General features: G+C 36.4%; 1 protein-coding gene across 2 annotated transcripts in view; it reads right to left on the bottom strand.

The window, feature by feature from the left end:
• The window catches only part of LOC130443793 (uncharacterized), a 69,096-nt gene that overhangs the window by 7,476 nt on the left and 45,399 nt on the right, over nucleotides 1-16,221 (bottom strand). The window lies entirely within an intron of this gene.

The raw sequence follows: 16,221 nt of genomic DNA, 5'->3' as shown, positions 1-16,221 counted from the left end.
TTGCCTGGCACCGAATTTGTCCCAATGTTTGTCCTGTAACAGGAGATTTGGTGAAACGAAAACGTTTTACTGTTTTTAGAGCTTCATCAATCGAAACTAGTTTTATGGAATCCAACAGTCAAAGACTACAAAAATAGAAACGCTGTTGCCGATGTTTAGGCCTCAAATATGCTGTAGCTCAATTAAAAAAAAATAGAGAGTCTTTAACGAGCACGTACAAGCTCTATACCAAGAAAATTGAAGACAGTATTCGTTCAGGAGTATCCTCGAGGTCTTTAAACCAACTTGGTTCGCTTATTGATTTATGGACAGCTTCTTATAACTTCCAACGTCTGGATGCTTTTAAAAATATTAACATAGCCCAACGTTAGCGCTAGAACTGGCCCCAATGTGCGGTTCCGTTCTTATAATCGCGATATCTCAGGAACGGTAATTCTTAGGCAAAAAATCTCGAAGACCATTATTGTAGAGAATTTTAAGATCTACAACTTTGGATTGAGGACATTTTTTGATAAAACTAACCGTTTTCGAGAAAAATCCAAAAAAAAACCTCAAATTTCGATCTTTCATTCCGAATAACTTTTGCAGCACACAAATGATCGATGGGGATTTCTAAAATTTTATTTGTAATGGCCCCAATGTGCGGTTCCGTTCTTATAATCGCGATATCTCAGGAACGGTAATTCTTAGGCAAAAAATCTCGAAGACCATTATTGTAGAGAATTTTAAGATCTACAACTTTGGATTGAGGACATTTTTTGATAAAACTAACCGTTTTCGAGAAAAATCCAAAAAAAAACCTCAAATTTCGATCTTTCATTCCGAATAACTTTTGCAGCACACAAATGATCGATGGGGATTTCTAAAATTTTATTTGTAATGGCCCCAATGTGCGGTTCCGTTCTTATAATCACGATATCTCAGGAACGGTAATTTTTAGGAAAAAAATCTCGAAGACCATTATTTTAGAGAATTTTAAGATCTACAACTTTGGATTGAGGAAGTTTTTTGATAAAACTAACCGTTTTCGAGAAAAATCCAAAAAAAACCTCAAATTTCGATCTTTCATTCCGAATAACTTTTGTAGCACACAAATGATCGATGGGGATTTCTAAAATTTTATTTGTAATGGCCCCAATGTGCGGTTCCGTTCTTATAATCGCGATATCTCAGGAACGGTAATTCTTAGGCAAAAAATCTCGAAGACCATTATTGTAGAGAATTTTAAGATCTACAACTTTGGATTGAGGACATTTTTTGATAAAACTAACCGTTTTCGAGAAAAATCCAAAAAAAAACCTCAAATTTCGATCTTTCATTCCGAATAACTTTTGCAGCACACAAATGATCGATGGGGATTTCTAAAATTTTATTTGTAATGGCCCCAATGTGCGGTTCCGTTCTTATAATCACGATATCTCAGGAACGGTAATTTTTAGGAAAAAAATCTCGAAGACCATTATTTTAGAGAATTTTAAGATCTACAACTTTGGATTGAGGAAGTTTTTTGATAAAACTAACCGTTTTCGAGAAAAATCCAAAAAAAACCTCAAATTTCGATCTTTCATTCCGAATAACTTTTGTAGCACACAAATGATCGATGGGGATTTCTAAAATTTTATTTGTAATGGCCCCAATGTGCGGTTCCGTTCTTATAATCGCGATATCTCAGGAACGGTAATTCTTAGGCAAAAAATCTCGAAGACCATTATTGTAGAGAATTTTAAGATCTACAACTTTGGATTGAGAACATTTTTTGATAAAACTAACCGTTTTCGAGAAAAATCCAAAAAAAAACCTCAAATTTCGATCTTTCATTCCGAATAACTTTTGCAGCACACAAATGATCGATGGGGATTTCTAAAATTTTATTTGTAATGGCCCCAATGTGCGGTTCCGTTCTTATAATCACGATATCTCAGGAACGGTAATTTTTAGGAAAAAAATCTCGAAGACCATTATTGTAGAGAATTTTAAGATCTACAACTTTGGATTGAGGAAGTTTTTTGATAAAACTAACCGTTTTCGAGAAAAATCCAAAAAAAACCTCAAATTTCGATCTTTCATTCCGAATAACTTTTGTAGCACACAACTGATCGATGGGGATTTCTAAAATTTTATTTGTAATGGCCCCAATGTGCGGTTCCGTTCTTATAATTGCGATATCTCAGGAACGATAATTCTTAGGAAAAAAATCTCGAAGACCATTATTGTAGAGAATTTTAAGATCTACAACTTAGGATTGAGGAAGTTTTTTGATAAAACTAACCGTTTTCGAGAAAAATCCAAAAAAAACCTCAAATTTCGACCTTTGATTCCGAATAACTTTTGTAGCACACAAATGATCGATGGGGATTTCTAAAATTTTATTTGTAATGGCCCCAATGTGCGGTTCCGTTCTTATAATCGCGATATCTCAGGAACGGTAATTCTTAGGCAAAAAATCTCGAAGACCATTATTGTAGAGAATTTTAAGATCTACAACTTAGGATTGAGGAAGTTTTTTGATAAAACTAACCGTTTTCGAGAAAAATCCAAAAAAAACCTCAAATTTCGACCTTTGATTCCGAATAACTTTTGTAGCACACAAATGATCGATGGGGATTTCTAATTCCACTAATATTCGGAAGTTTTAGTTATTTTAAATGTCTATATTGACCGGACTAAATAGATATGATGATAATTCGAAGTCTGCATGTCTAGAAATATAAGATTCATAAAAACAACACGAAATAATATTTAAAAAGGTCAATGGGCCAATTTACGTATTAGTAACTATTGCACAACGGCCTTGAATTTATTACTTCGTTCAATTGTATTGCTATTCCGTATTTTTATTAATTTTCTATTGGTGTATCGATTTTTCTAATCATTTTGGTCTTTTCATCTACAATCACTTTTATTTTTGTTTCGTTCTTTATTTTTTTTTCCACGTCTATTACTGCTGTCAAATTTGACATTACCAGCATGAAGTTTGATGTTTTTAAATGTTGAACGTACTCAGAACGTGTTGTCATATAATTTGAGTTGTTTACGGATATTTGAAACATTTATGTTGGTAACATTTTTTTTTCTATGACATTTGACGTTTGTCAAACCAACCGCAGTGAGTTCGATCAACTCGCTTCGACTTTTGGTGATGAAGCGCCATCTCGAGGTTTTCGCTGGTTTTGCGTATTCAATCGTGGTCGATACAGGATGAATTGCGTACGAAATCAGCTGTTGTACCATAAAACATCGATGCCATGCGTAATAAGTTCAAACAAAGACGTTTTCGAACAGTTAAAACATTGAGTTGATGGGTTTTCAAAAATTGAAATTTATTCTTGACTATTAACAAATTTGTTATACTGTATACTGCAGAGGAACAGTTGTACTTTGAGTATTATAATTTTACCAATTTTTTATGGGGCTAAAAAAATTATTTAGGCTAATTTAAACATTGCGTGTAACTGATATCTCCGGTCCACTTCCGTTCGGTTATTATTTTAAAGTTATTTTTTGTTTTTTATATAAATATGAAATTTCGGTAATAAATATTTGAAAATAGACTTGGAAATTGTCAACATACGAGAAAAACGTGCTTTTCTTTATATTTAAACTAAAACTGTTTATTTCAATAGTTTCGAATAATTAAGAAAAATTTCAAATAAAAGTATAAATATTATTTTCCACAAAAATGTTGGTCAAAAATAAAATTTTGGTATTTAAGTTACAGGTCTGAAATTTTTTACAGTTTCTCCAGATAGTATCGGCCATCCTCTACACATTTTTTGACACTTTTCCGGATGCTTTTTCCGGTAGAAGACGCGCGCAAACTTCCCAACGTGTGAATTTATGCTCAAAATTCAGATACAGCTAAAATTTTGCGGTAACTGAGCCGTTTATCGCGTCTTATCTTCTAAAATAACTATTTTTACAAAGTAGACGTAACGTTAAAACTTGTTCTAGCAACTAAAAAGTGAGGTTATGCGATCCAGGCTGATCAATCTAATATTCAATGCGGCCACTAAATTTTTCGCGCGTTTATTCAAATATTCCGATTTCTATTTGAACCACCCTCGTATATGTTTAACAAAAATAGTGTTTACCAAAGTTCTCAAACTCGAAATTTTGTCTTTTGGTGACGAACAACCTCGTCTATATTGTGCGGAATGTTTAGAATATAATTAAGCAGACAAACCGGAAATAGTATTAACTAAATATTCCCTTACTTTTTATTCAAAATACACATCGATATGTAAAAGAAACGAGTTTCCGGTATTCGCAGAACCTAATTTATTACTTAAGTAACGAATTCAGCTGAAATAACAATCAGTTTCGTGTACAAGACTGATTTTATTATAAAAACTACACGAGAAAAACTTAAACGCTCAATAAGTCGTGTGACTGACACACAGATGGCGCTGCCACTGTCAAATCCGTATGACGTTTATGAAGTACCAACTTTCAAAAGATTATGAGAGAAATTTCACGACATTTGGATTAGACAGAAAAAAGTGACAGCCATTTAAGTGAAGATACTTTTGTTATTTTAAAAATAATGGATCGAAAACAATTTAGTGTGTTAATTTATCTTTGGTTATTGATTAAAAAAAAATACTTTACAAGCATGGCTTCAAAAGTGTTATCCGGACTCTGTTCCATCGAAAAGAACCATTTGTTATTGGTTTTCTGAATTGAAACTTGGTCGTACAGACATCGATGATGGTAAACGTTCTGGTCGTCCAATTTATCCAGAAAACATGAAAAAAGTCTACAAATTGGTTATATCTAATTGTAAATTGAAATTGCGTGATATAGCTAAGCCCATAAAGATATCAGAAGGCAGTGGGTTCACAATTATGCATGAACATTTGACCACGAAAAAGCTTTTTTGAAAGTCACAGTCGATCAAAAACAAAAAGTTGATGATTTAGAGCAGTGTTTACATATAATAAATCAGATTTTTTGCGTCGATATGTGACAATGGATAAAATATAGATCAATCACTTCACTCCGAAATCTAAAAGATCATCATCTGAGTGGACTGCAGCCGGTGAACCAGGTTCGAAGCGTCCAAAGGCACAACAGTCAGATAGGAAGGTTGGGGCTTCAGTATTTTGGGATACGCGTGGAATATTGGTCATCATTTATCTCCAAAGGGGAGAAACAATCAATAGAGAATACTACATAGAGTTGTTGGATCATTGTGTATGCAAAAATCGAGGAAAAACGGCCTCATATATCGGAGACGGTATTTTGGGATGCTCTTGATGGATAAAATCGGTTTTTGGCAAAACAATGTGTTTTTGAACGTTTGTGCAAATTTTAAGGTTCGCCCATGAAACTAAACGAGTACATAGTACACAATTTCATACTAATCCAAACACCAAACTCATTCTAGATCGTTGGTCATACCCATAGCATCAAGAATGCATCTTAGATGACCATATCGGTTGAAAAACCACTCACAGTCGTATTTCGCGCCTGTTCAAAAACAGTTTCCATACATCTCCATCATACCTGCAGACTTCCTAAAGATGTGAAGGTAGTCCGTTGATTGCTGGGTCATACAGATCTAATGCAACGTTTGCACGCTCGCTGAATCTTGGTAAACGTTTATACAAATTTAATTTACATACTTGCGAGTGTTTTACCAAGTTTTACGAGTTTACCAAGGCTTACCAAGCTTGTAAACGTGGCATAATGACTTACTAAAGTAGTAGTGTCAAATAATTATGGAAAACGGTGCGGGAAAAATCATCATACAGATTAAAGACCCACCATATAGCCCAGATCTGGCTAAGTTCGACCATTTTTTATTCGCTAAGCTGAAGACCGAGTTAAGGGGTGAAAGATTTGACAGCGACGATTATATAAAAGGGCGGTTTGGTTGTTTAAGACGCATCTTATTTTTTTAGTGGCACAGAAGCTTTGATCAAACGTTCTGGAAAGTATAGCGAAATAAAGGAAACATATATTGAAAAATAATCACTTTTCTGTGAACTTTTGTGATACTTCTTGTATGTTTTCAATGTAAATTCGAGGTAGATCACGCAATTATGTTTTTGGCATTCCTCCATTCAATATACGCATCACTTTTTTTATCAAATTTATGGTTACTACTCGAGATTTTTAAGTAGTTTCAGACTGGGCGTCTGTAAAAACATATCCATCAATTTTTATGTTAATATTTACAACAGCGGTCGGTCTCTTTTTTTTTCATTTTTCGTTTATTGCGGTTATATCATGAAATATGTTTTTCTCCACAAAATATTTTTCAAATGTCTAGATATCGTTCAATACGATTCAAATTTGAATATGGTTTACTTTAAATTTGTTTTTCGATTCGAACAGACTTTTAGTTCGAAAGGTTTTATCGCTAACAATTTGTTTTGATATTGATTCAATTATATTGATTATAAAATCGTTTTGACCATATTTGATTTTCTTAAATTCAAATCTATACCTCGTTTCGAACTTCTTTCAATAGTTCAAACTGATTAACTCATTGAGTGGAAACCAGAGGGGAAATATCTGGGATTCCTACTAGATTGTAAACTTTCCTGGAACAAACTGTGCAGAAACTTGGCATGAAGGAATTGGGGTTGTAACCCAAAGATCAGATCGTATGGAGCAGTGGTTTGGGAACTAGAGCTAATCTGAATACCACGAGGAACAAACTCTTGAAGGCACAAATACTAGTTTGAAATCATTCTATCGGGCAAGTCATTGAGTGGAAACCAGAGGGAAAATATCTGGGATCCATACTAGACAGTAAACTTTCCTGGAACAAACTGTGCAGAAACTTGGCATGAAGGAATTGGGGTTGTAACCCAAAGATCAGATCGTATGGAGCAGTGGTTTGGGAACTAGAGCTAAGCTGAATACCACGAGGAACAAACTCTTGAAGGTACAAAGACCAGTTTGAAATCATTCTATCGGGCAAGTCATTGAGTGGAAACCAGAGGGAAAATATCTGGGATCCATACTAGACAGTAAACTTTCCTGGAACAAACTGTGCAGAAACTCGGCATGAAGGAATTGGGGTTGTAACCCAAAGATCAGATCGTATGGAGCAGTGGTTTGGGAACTAGAGCTAATCTGAATACCACGAGGAACAAACTCTTGAAGGTACAAATACTAGTTTGAAATCATTCTATCGGGCAAGTCATTGAGTGGAAACCAGAGGGAAAATATCTGGGATTCCTACTAGATTGTAAACTTTCCTGGAACAAACTGTGCAGAAACTTGGCATGAAGGAATTGGGGTTGTAACCCAAAGATCAGATCGTATGGAGCAGTGGTTTGGGAACTAGAGCTAATCTGAATACCACGAGGAACAAACTCTTGAAGGCACAAATACTAGTTTGAAATCATTCTATCGGGCAAGTCATTGAGTGGAAACCAGAGGGAAAATATCTGGGATCCATACTAGACAGTAAACTTTCCTGGAACAAACTGTGCAGAAACTTGGCATGAAGGAATTGGGGTTGTAACCCAAAGATCAGATCGTATGGAGCAGTGGTTTGGGAACTAGAGCTAATCTGAATACCACGAGGAACAAACTCTTGAAGGTACAAAGACTAGTTTGAAATCATTCTATCGGGCAAGTCATTGAGTGGAAACCAGAGGGAAAATATCTGGGATTCCAACTAGATAGTAAACTTTCCTGGAACAAACTGTGCAGAAACTTCGCATGAAGGAATTGGGGTTGTAACCCAAAGATCAGATCGTATGGAGCAGTGGTTTGGGAACTAGAACTAATCTGAATACCACGAGGAGTTTGAAATCATTCTATTTCTTCGAACTCTTCACATAGTACTGGAAAGAAAAAACATCAATTGGAATGTTCAGGGACGGAATCACCAAAGAAAAACCATCTCTAAATAACGACCGAACCTGGGATATGTTTCAGGATGAGCTGTAGAAGTAACACCATACCAAGAAATTCCATTAACTGAAAGCTGGGCAACACACCAAGCAGAAACTCTTTCCAATAGTTAACTTTCAATGGATTACACACCGGAGTCAAGGGGAATGAAATAGCTACGAGCGGAGGCGGACAAACCCTTCATGGGACCTGAACCTTCCTGTGGTATCAGCTACAGAACAGTGGCAAAAGCATTAGAAAAGAAGATTGATGGGAACAAAACCAATTATTGGGCCAACCAATAGATAGGAAAAGACTCTTCTGGGAAACTATAGCCAGAGAAGATCTGCTGAATGTATCAGCCAAACCTACGAATACTAACAGAAGTCCTGTCGGGCTCAATAGATACCTGAAGACGCTAAACTTAAACCTCTATCCACATTCTCTCGAAGTGTGAAGCACTACGGAACTCCAGAGTACTGGGTCTTACAGCTTCTGTACAATGTTGAAAAACTGCAAATGATTTTGGTAGGGATGGTACTTTGGTTGTCTCGATGGTTGCAATTTCTCCTTGAGAAATGTAGCGCATAGGGGCGTTGGTGATCGATGACACACAACTCCGGAGATAGTGGCTGGGAGCAATGAATCTAGGGATCAGCCTTCTACGGTGAAAAGAAGATTGAGAGGTTGCAGTGGGCTAAAAAGCATAAAAAACTGGACGCTCGAAGAGTGGAAGAAGTTATATGGAGTGCTGAGTCAAATTTTTCGGTTTAAGTGAAGAGTGCCAAAGAAAGAATGTTAGGATGTTAGATCCATGTGTAAACACGGCGGAGGCTCGGTGATGGTTTGAGGATGTTACGGAAGAAAGATGTTGGGTCAATTGCCTTCTATGGTAAATATAAACATTTCTTTAAAATGTTGTTTGTTTGGAAGCAAAGTTGCAAATGTCTTACATAACCTCAAACATCGTACAGATTGATTATAACAAATATTACGACCTTGTTGTTTACTGTTGACTTATTTTCATCGATAAACGACGTAATACGTCATTAGATTAGTTTGACAATAGGCCTATTTGTTTATTTTCTCCTGACCTCTATAGAACAAGATTCTTACAAATCACCATATACTGCGTGTTTTGTACGTTTAGGATCATATGGTTAAAGATAAAACTGTGTGTATTATTTCAAGGACTTTCGGCGTATTCATAAACAAATTTATGTAAATGTCGTAGCTCGTATCTTAATTTCTTAGCCTATTTCGCCCGCTACCGAAAATAACCAAAATATTTATTGCGTTTGGATGAGATCCAAAACCGGTTGGCGGAAGTAATTTAACTAATACTATACCCGGATATACGATAAATTTTAATTGGTTTAATTGGGGTAACTTCATTTTTTAAAATTAATTTGTTTAGTTTTAAGAAAAACATGCAGGATTATCGATTGAAGTTAAGTGAAAGTAATGCAGATGTACATTTTATTCTGCAAGTATTATCGAAACAAAATATTTGTTTTTGAATATGATATCGAGCAGATGGTGACAGTTATTGTCAATATACTAGTTCTTAACTGTCTCGACTCTTTCCAGCTTATCGACTGATATGTTTTTAGACTTTACTAAACATGAGAGTTAAGGCCGATTCACAAAATCGAATTTCCGTTTGACGTTTGACGTTTGTAGCATATTCTACACCATATACTACATAAACTTGACGTTAGTGACGTTTTAACCTAAAAATTATTTATATTTTTAACGTTTTTACTGTTTCTTGTTGCCGATATTATGGAAAATAAGGAAGAATTGTTTTTATTGGAAGCATCCGGCGTAAGAAAACTTAAAAAGAAAAAGATTACGAGAAAATCTAACTCTTCAACGTCATACGTCAAAATCACGTGACAACGTAACATTCGTTCATGTCGAAAGTCACCAGCGGCAGACCGGCGACTTCAAACGGCAACTGTGAACGGTGTTATGCATTTCAATGTTTTTAATTTGGTAACAGCAATCGGAAAGTCAAAGAAAATTGAATGTTTTTGAGAAATTTGTTGTTCTGTTAACTTTAGAATGAAGATAATGAAAGTTAGAATCCCATTCTAGTATCAAATATACTACATGGTGTACTGTAGGCTTATATTAGAATGCAAAAAAGTCCTACACGCATTGGTAAGCAACTACTGTAAGGTCTATCTCGTTTGGATTATCAGTTATTGTGGGAATAATGACCCTTTCGTCAAACTTTGATTTATTCAGATAGAAGAGTTACTATGGATGCCATAACGGCCAATATGGCGTGCTCTAGGTTTAGATTGGGGAAAAAATATTCCTACAAGAACCGGTGGAAGATCGCTGCAAGGTCCAGGTTGTTCGAGTGCTCGGTTACTCAGAGGAAAGTGATTCGTTCACCAGATTTCAATCTACTCAGATAGTAGAGCTACTGTGAAAGCCATAAAGGCCAATATTGCGTGCTCTAGGCTTGTACTGTAGTGTATAAAAGTCTTGCACGAACCAGTGAGAGATGCTGCGAGCTCCAGGTCGTTCTAATGCTCGATTAATGGGAGGAAAGTGATTCGCTCACCAGATTTCAATCTACTCAGATAGTAAAGTTACTGGGGAAGCCATAAAGGCCGATTTGGCGTGCTCTAGGCTTGTACTGTAGTGAGTAACAGTCTTACACAAACCAGTGAGTGATGCTGCGAGCTTAATGGGAGAAAAGTGATTCGTTCACCAGATTTCAGTCTACTCAGATAATAGAGCTACTGTGAAAGCCATAAAGGCCAATATTGCGTGCTCTAGACTTGTACTGTAGTGTATAAAATTCTTGCACGAACCAGTGAGAGAAGCTGCGAACTCCAGGTCGTTCTAATGCTCGATTAATGGGAGGAAAGTGATTCGCTCACCAGATTTCAATCTACTCAGATAGTAAAGTTACTGGGGAAGCCATAAAGGCCGATTTGGCGTGCTCTAGGCTTGTACTGTAGTGAGTAACAGTCTTACACAAACCAGTGAGTGATGCTGCGAGCTTAATGGGAGAAAAGTGATTCGTTCACCAGATTTCAGTCTACTCAGATAATAGAGCTACTGTGAAAGCCATAAAGGCCAATATTGCGTGCTCTAGACTTGTACTGTAGTGTATAAAATTCTTGCACGAACCAGTGAGAGAAGCTGCGAACTCCAGGTCGTTCTAATGCTCGATTAATGGGAGGAAAGTGATTCGCTCACCAGATTTCAATCTACTCAGATAGTAAAGCTACTGGGGAAGCCATAAAGGCCGATTTGGCGTGCTCTAGGCTTGTACTGTAGTGAGTAACAGTCTTACACGAACCAGTGAGAGATGCTGCGAGCTTCAGATCGTTCCAGTGCTCGATTAATGGGAGGAAAGTGATTCGCTCACCAGATTTCAATCTACTCAGATAGTAAAGCTACTGGGGAAGCCATAAAGGCCGATTTGGCGTGCTCTAGGCTTGTACTGTAGTGAGTAACAGTCTTACACGAACCAGTGAGAGATGCTGCGAGCTCCAGGTCGTTCTAGTGCTCGGTTACTCGGGGGAAAGTGATTCGTTCACCAGATTTCAGTCTACTCAGATAGTAGAGCTAATGTGAAAGCCATAAAGGCCAATATTGCGTGCTCCAGGCTTGTACTGTAGTGTATAAAAGTCTTGCACGAACCAGTGAGAGAAGCTGCGAACTCCAGGTCGTTCTAATGCTCGATTAATGGGAGGAAAGTGATTCGCTCACCAGATTTCAATCTACTCAGATAGTAAAGCTACTGGGGAAGCCATAAAGGCCGATTTGGCGTGCTTTAGGCTTGTACTGTAGTGAGTAACAGTCTTACACGAACCAGTGAGAGATGCTGCGAGCTTCAGATCGTTCCAGTGCTCGATTAATGGGAGGAAAGTGATTCGTTCACCAAATTTCAGTCTACTCAGATAATAGAGCTACTGTGAAAGCCATAAAGGCCAATATTGCGTGCTCTAGACTTGTACTGTAGTGTATAAAATTCTTGCACGAACCAGTGAGAGAAGCTGCGAACTCCAGGTCGTTCTAATGCTCGATTAATGGGAGGAAAGTGATTCGCTCACCAGATTTCAATCTACTCAGATAGTAAAGCTACTGGGGAAGCCATAAAGGCCGATTTGGCGTGCTCTAGGCTTGTACTGTAGTGAGTAACAGTCTTACACGAACCAGTGAGAGATGCTGCGAGCTCCAGGTCGTTCTAGTGCTCGGTTACTCGGGGGAAAGTGATTCGTTCACCAGATTTCAGTCTACTCAGATAGTAGAGCTAATGTGAAAGCCATAAAGGCCAATATTGCGTGCTCTAGGCTTGTACTGTAGTGTATAAAAGTCTTGCACGAACCAGTGAGAGTTGCTGCGAGCTCCAGGTCGTTCTAATGCTTAATTAATGGGAGGAAAGTGATTCGCTCACCAGATTTCAATCTACTCAGATAGTAAAGTTACTGGGGAAGCCATAAAGGCCGATTTGGCGTGCTCTAGGCTTGTACTGTAGTGAGTAACAATCTTACACAAAACAGTGAGAGATGCTGCGAGCTTCAGATCGTTCTAGTGCTCGATTACTCGGGGGAAAGTGATTCGTTCACCAGATTTCAGTCTACTCAGATAGTAGAGCTACTGTGAAAGCCATAAAGGCCAATATTGCGTGCTCTAGGCTTGTACTGTAGTGTATAAAATTCTTGCACGAACCAGTGAGAGAAGCTGCGAACTCCAGGTCGTTCTAATGCTCGATTAATGGGAGGAAAGTGATTCGCTCACCAGATTTCAATCTACTCAGATAGTAAAGCTACTGGGGAAGCCATAAAGGCCGATTTGGCGTGCTCTAGGCTTGTACTGTAGTGAGTAACAGTCTTACACGAACCAGTGAGAGATGCTGCGAGCTTCAGATCGTTCCAGTGCTCGATTAATGGGAGGAAAGTGATTCGCTCACCAGATTTCAATCTACTCAGATAGTAAAGCTACTGGGGAAGCCATAAAGGCCGATTTGGCGTGCTCTAGGCTTGTACTGTAGTGAGTAACAGTCTTACACGAACCAGTGAGAGATGCTGCGAGCTTCAGATCGTTCCAGTGCTCGATTAATGGGAGGAAAGTGATTCGTTCACCAAATTTCAATCTCCTCAGATAGTAGAGCTACTGTGGAAGCCATAAAGGCCGATATGGCGTGCTCTAGAGCGATTGCTGGAAGCTCCAAGTCGTTGTAGTGCTCGGTTACTCGGGGGAAAGTGATTCGCTCATTAGATTGCAATCTACTTGGATAGTAGAGCTACTGTGGAAGCCATAATAGCCGATATAGAGTGCTCTGGGCGTGATAAACAGCCCTACATGAACCATTGAGCGATTGCTGCAAGATCAAGATCGTTGGAGTGCACGGTTACTCCAAGGAGACTGATTCAGTCGTGAGACGGTCTCTACAGAGTTTGATGGATACATTTGACGCGACTTACGACTAGTGACTAGTGACTCTAACCGATTACGGTCATGTAAGACCCCAACTCTTTACTATAGGCATCACGAACGATTCGGGATGCCGTTGGTGCATGGAGAAGGAAAAAAATACGGTTAATTGACGTGGGGTTCATTTTTCGACCTTAATTTTCCCGGACTATATGATCATAGACGTTACCAAACGTCTGATATCATTGTTTACTGTTGATAAAATCAAAATCTGATTAAAGTACTTTTCCCAACAGTAAAGACGAATGTACAGAATTCACTCTAAATAATCAAACTGCACCACAACCGGACTATGTCAAATATCTAGGCGCCTCACCTGGAGGTAACACAGATTTACCAAACGTAAATAATAGGATTTGGAACTAATAGACTTGTACTAACTGATAGGAAGAAAATTTCAATTGTCTACAGGGTGTTTCGGGTGTGAGGCAAAATCTTGGACAGCTCTTCCAAGTTCGAAGAAATATCCTGCGTAAACTCCTGAAGTTTGTAGAAGTTCAAGGTGCCCATTTCGAAAATTTCAATTTTCGACATTATGCAGTAAAAACTATTTGTATCTGTACTAACTTTCGACTTAGCAATGGACGTACTGTACAGTTCAGTACCGCATCCATGATGAATCTTTGTCTGATTTCGTTAGATCGGTACTGAAGTTTCCTTGGCATGTACAACGATCTAAACAAAGAGTACCTTTTTGTTATTTAGATTATACAGATTGTCCTTGTAAAAGGTACGGATTGTTAACCATTGGGCATAAGCCGCCCCCGACCTTCAGATAGTAGTGTAGAATTATTTATTTCGTCATCTACTCACTCCCGAATTTTTTGCATCAAATTAACGGAGAAAACTTTGTAATAAAATGATTGCACATTGCAATGAGAGATTACAAGTCAAATTATATAAAAACAGAAATACATTAAGTCAAAAATGATAAAGTTAAGTAATTCAAAACAACCTTCTTCACAGCAACAATTACTCATTTATTATTATGAATTCTAACCTCATCAAGTCATCGTTGCTATAAATTTGTCTGTGTTTAGTCTTTCTGTCAGTTTTATAGATTCCACTTCAACCCCATTGAAGTATCGGTCAGATTAGTGTAACTAATAGTATTAAATCTTCGGTTTGCTAAATAAATTGTTTTTTAAAAAGCAAGTTGGCGAATTGTTTTGAATTATTTAATACTTATATACACTAAGAAAAAGATTACACATAAATAAATAGAACTCACCGGTATACGATCGAAACAAACATTAACGAAATGGGGTGCTTATGAAATATATATATATATATATATATATACATAATGTAGATGTGGTTTTACGTCATTTATTTCTATCAAAAAATTAATTAAAATAAGTTTATGTACATTAGATTTAAATATAGATATGTTTGATATACTTTTATTTCAAATAAATGCACGTTTTCTTAATAATCAATCATTATTATAATATTGTAATTACAGGTGTTTCATTAATGTATAATGGGCGTTAAAAGTGAGGTTATGTTAACTATTCCTTAAAATAATAAGTAGGAACAACATCCTGTAATCTTAGGTAATAGTTAGATGTATATTTAGTATACTAGACAGTAATAATAATGTTGTACTTGTGAAGAAAGTTTGATTATAGTAAGATTTTATAAGAAAAATAGAAAGTTGCAAGGTGGCGTAAAATTTTGATTAATATCTTACGTAGTATTGCGAAAATAAAAAAAAATTGCAGTACATCCTTTTTTACGATGTACTTGCAAGCGATTTTGGACAAAACAAAATGATTTTTATTAAACATACACTGCCGGTCAAAAGTTTTCCCCCCTAGTTTCATCTTTTCGAATATTTTTTTATTTAACACAAATTTATGACCTACCACGTAAAACTTACCGAGTTTTTCTTCATAATTATTTCTAAATTTGTTTCTAATGATACAGTCGACGCCGTTAATTTTTCGGAAAAACTACTACGACTTGTTTAATTCGTCGTTAGTTTGTAACAAATTTGAAATGTTGATCTAGTTCATTTAATTTAATGGTTTCTTAATTACTCGGAGAATAATATTTTATACGGTTATACATTAAGGATATACAAGGTGTCTTAAAAGAAAGTTCACATTTAAAAAAATCAATTTCGAGAAAAATGTTTGCCACATATTAAGATACAGTGGAAAAGTCCATAGGTGTTAAATCGGCAAATAAAAATCCAAAAAGACTATAAAATCAAATTAAACTATTTAGAAATTGTTTTCATTTTATAAATTTGACAAAAACATTAAAGACTGTACTATTAGTCACGTGATTTCTAAGATAGAATAATACAAATAATAGTAATTTATATACAGCGTGATTAAATAGTATGATAAAGTGCGTCCTTTGTCCTTGAGGGATTATAATCATCACATATCGAAATTATTTACGATCTTACAGGGTGTTCTACAATGCTATGCCATATCAAATTAACAATTTTCTAGATGGAACTTGGAATCACAAATGTGGAGTGTGTAATTTCCAATTTGATTGTATTTTTCAAGCAGCTACCGCCATCTCTACGTCAGCCCAGGTACTTCCGGGACAATCTACGTATTTCTATATGTAACAACTTGTTTTTGAGACACCATGTATTAAGTAAAATATTATTTTTTTTTGAAAAGTCATTCTTACATCAACCTACCCTCGTATATATGACTTTGCGCAATTTTTTTTGCATATTTAAAAGTTTGAGGAGCATTTTTGAACTTGATCTTGAATTCGTTGTATATAGAGCGAGTCAAAAATGTCTATTTTCAATGACTAGCGGATTTTTTTCATATTTAAGAATCATTAATGAAAATGTCCAAGAAGTTAGTACGACGTAGCTCAAATTTTCAAATATTTTGATCGAGTCAGATTAAAAACTTTTCAAACTTA

Source organism: Diorhabda sublineata, chromosome 5, assembly GCF_026230105.1.
Source record: "Diorhabda sublineata isolate icDioSubl1.1 chromosome 5, icDioSubl1.1, whole genome shotgun sequence".
Taxonomy (NCBI): domain Eukaryota; kingdom Metazoa; phylum Arthropoda; class Insecta; order Coleoptera; family Chrysomelidae; genus Diorhabda; species Diorhabda sublineata.
The sequence above is the reverse complement of the archived record's forward strand: the minus strand, read 5'-3'. Positions and strand labels throughout refer to the sequence as shown.